Source organism: Hyaena hyaena, unplaced genomic scaffold, assembly GCF_003009895.1.
Source record: "Hyaena hyaena isolate Hyena2069 unplaced genomic scaffold, ASM300989v1 scaffold_531, whole genome shotgun sequence".
Lineage (NCBI taxonomy): Eukaryota > Metazoa > Chordata > Mammalia > Carnivora > Hyaenidae > Hyaena > Hyaena hyaena.
The window spans coordinates 511,415-514,738 of NW_024081164.1; the positions used below are offsets into that span (position 1 = coordinate 511,415).

General features: G+C 51.0%; 1 protein-coding gene across 2 annotated transcripts in view; it reads right to left on the reverse strand.

The window, feature by feature from the left end:
• Positions 1–1,960: 1,960 nt before the first annotated feature.
• Positions 1,961–3,324, reverse strand: part of CHST3 (carbohydrate sulfotransferase 3) — a 32,796-nt gene continuing 31,432 nt past the window's right edge. For both annotated transcript variants that reach the window (XM_039255566.1, XM_039255567.1), the window contains exon 3: positions 1,961–3,324. This exon is cut by the window's right edge and continues 4,750 nt beyond it. The gene's annotated coding sequence lies outside the window, so the exon portion shown is untranslated.

Consider the following 3,324-nt stretch of genomic DNA (forward strand, 5'->3'; position numbering starts at 1 on the left):
AGCTCCATGAGGATGGTGTGAAAGCAGGATGGGGCCCTGAAGCTTATTCCTGAACCTTTTCTTCCTACCCTCTTCACCCACAACCTTGTCTGCTTATCATGACTTTTAGTCCTACCTGCATATATTTGCAGGTTTCCAATGGCTACAAAGTGTTTTTTATTAACATTTATTTATTTTTGAGAGAGAGAGACAGAGCATGATTGGGGGAGGGGCAGAGAGAGAGGGAGACAGAATCCGAAGTAGGCTCCAGGCTCTGAGCTGTCAGCACAGAGTCTGATGCGGGGCTCGAACCCACAAACTGCGAGATGATCATCTGAGCCGAAGTCGGGCACTTAACCGACTGAGCTACCCAGGCGCCCCCAAAGTGTTCTGTAGAAGGCCAGAGTCTTAAAAAAAAAGTTTCCATGATGAAAGAATTCAACCCATAAAAATTGTTCTGAGTGAATTCTGCTAAGCTGGGGCAAAGGAAATCAGGGCTTCTCAGAGCCTTTAATACGTTAAGGAGCACTGTTAACTTCCTAAGAGCGGCTAAGATTACGGTTTCTCCAACCACTCTTAGGGACACACTGATGCAGACTCCAGTGCTGGTAAGCAAATGACACAGGTCCTGGGCCCCTGCTGGTGATCAAACGGCTTCCCTGATAGATCCAGCCAACTGTTACTCCCTCAGAGAGTGGCTCCTTCCCAGGGTCGGGTAACTTGGGGTGTCATGGAGGAAGATTCAAGAGCTCAGAAAGGGTCTGAGTGGAGAGGAAAGACAGTTCTAAGCCTGGGCTGGTGACCAAGGGGGTGAGTGGGAGGAGAGGTCTCCAGGCCTCTCTGCTCTATGATTATGGCAATTTGTTTCTCCAGGAGGTCATTTGTGGTAGGAAACATAGCCCAGAAATTAAACTAAATATATTCAGTCCCCAGAAGACTGGAGACAGCAACGGCACCTGGCTGGGGGCGGGGTGGCAGACATACTCAGGTTGGAACGTCACGGTACACAGCTGTATTTTAAGGAATATGGTTTGAGTTCCCAAGGCCTGGCCTGGGTAAAATGGCAGAAGTATAGGTTTGAGTTTGGGGGAAGGGGTCCCATCCCTTCATATCATGCCTCATTCTGTAGTGACCCCCCAATTCCCCTCCTCATTGCTCACCAATGCTCAGCCCTTCTCTGCCTCTTCATGGTTGCTACTGTCCCCCCAGACCCACACGGCTTTGCAGGCTCTGTCTTCCCTTTGTTCCAAAATGAACCTTCTCCCTGTGGAAATGCCTACTAGGTGGCCATTAGAAGACACAAGGGCCAAAATCTAATTCACACTCAAGTTATTATGACTGAGAGAGCAACGTAGTAACAATTTCAAAGGACTGTATTAAATTTCTTAGCTGAAAGGGTCTTTAGCAATCTCCTAGTCTTATTTTTGAGACTTTGAAGGTCAGGGGAATCTTAGTGCCATTTCAACACGTGGAAGAGGATCAGCGTGCTGGTGCTCTGGGTAAAAAGGCACTGCCCGCTCTTTCAGCTGACTTCTGGAACAATGGCTGTAAATCACTGATGACGCTCCTCATTTTCAAGGAAACTAGGGCTCAGATAAGGGAAGTGACTTGTCCAAGGTCGTGGGTCCAGAGAGTGGCAATGCTGGGACTTGTCCCCAGGTCCCCTGGCTTCTAGCCAATGCTCCTGTCCCTGCCCTGTAACTCCTGGGTATTCATGACTTAGACCTCATCCTTGCAGCTGGCTCCGAGCAGTCTTCACCGCTCTGCCATCCTGGTAACATAAACAACATCATCAACCGCACCCCCCCCCCCCACGCCGTGCCCTGAAATTAGCCTGGCTCCCCTGTGTCTGTCACTCCTTGGAGGCTTCCCTCTACCTTGCTTCATGCGAGAAATCACCCCTTTCCTACTGCTGCTAATTTTTTCTTGTTGATTATTGATTGCTGCTGACAACAAATGTAAAAGAAAGGCGGAGACACACTTCAGATTTTGCTCATTGCATGTTTTCATTTTTAAATAAGTCAAGTAAGCCATCAAGTGATGGGTTCACATTCTGTTCGCAAAGCAGACCCTGACTGGCAGTGGCCGCCAGCTCTCTGAAGGGTAGCCCTGCATTTCCAGGAGACGGCAGATTGTAGCCACGGCAAGGACATCCGGGGACGCTGATGGCAAGGGGCCGGGAGCAACGTACACACCGTATGCACAAACCCTGGCCGCACATGGCCACGAAGGAAGTGTCCGTACCATGTGGTCATGAAACAGGACACAGGGTCCAGGTCTTGGCAAAAAAGACAGAGTTTGCAGGATCTAGGAGGGAGCAGGGGGGGGCCAGGCGAACTTGACCTAGAACGTACAGACAAGATGGAGGCTTCAGGGGTGACTAGTTCAAGCCCAATGGTAGAGGAATCAGGATATTTTCCCAAATGCAATACCTGGTCTAAGGTATGAGCTGGGTCCGGGGGACGGGCACTGCATTTATATCCGTGGAAACACACAACTAACGCATCCCCCAGGCGCAGTCACAGAATGACAAAGGACATGGAGACCCAAGGATCTCAGAGCTCTTAGGACATCTGAATTTGCCAAATCTGTTGTGTCCTTCTGAGGTAAAGAGCAGCTTCGAGTATTCCTGAAACTGTGGGCAGCTGAGAGGAAGCCCTGGGCCTTCTGCCTCGTGTACAGCTGGACCACATCTGGGGAATTTTCACTAGCAAACCCACCAGCCTGGGACCCCTGGATTTCAGCGGATGCTCCTTTCACTTTGTACAGATCAGCGCAGCCAACTTAGTTTCTCCGGACCTGTTTGTTTCCCCACCCCGCTTCTCTCCAACTCGGGAATCCATCCCCCCAGGACGTGCCTTTGTTTTCAGCCATGGGATTGGGAGCAGCCATCTGGTCTTCTGCTCCCATCCTCCACCATCCAGGCCCCATAGGCAATTAAAATAGGCCCTAATGTGTGAGGGACCACCAGGGCTGGAAGAGGCCTTCGGGGTCAGGACCAGACCACCTGATGCTTCCATCTCCAGACCAGGCGCCCATCTTCTGGGACAGGGGCAGAGGTGGTGGGGAAAGATGCCCCTGTAGTGGGTTGGGCAGGCCCTCTGCTCTCAGGGGTCCGGTCGGCGGCTGCCCCATTACACCAGCCTCTGGCAGTAGCTTCCCGACTCAGCACACTGGCAGACAGGGAGCAAACTCTTCATGAAACATTTTTTTCCCTATTCATTTAGTTATTTATTTTCAAGTGTGTGTGTCACACGAAGGGACCAAAGGCTAGGATTTGTTCATGTCTCTCAATCGCAGTAATAACTTGGTGATAACCTAGTGCGGGAAGTGGGGGGGGGGGGG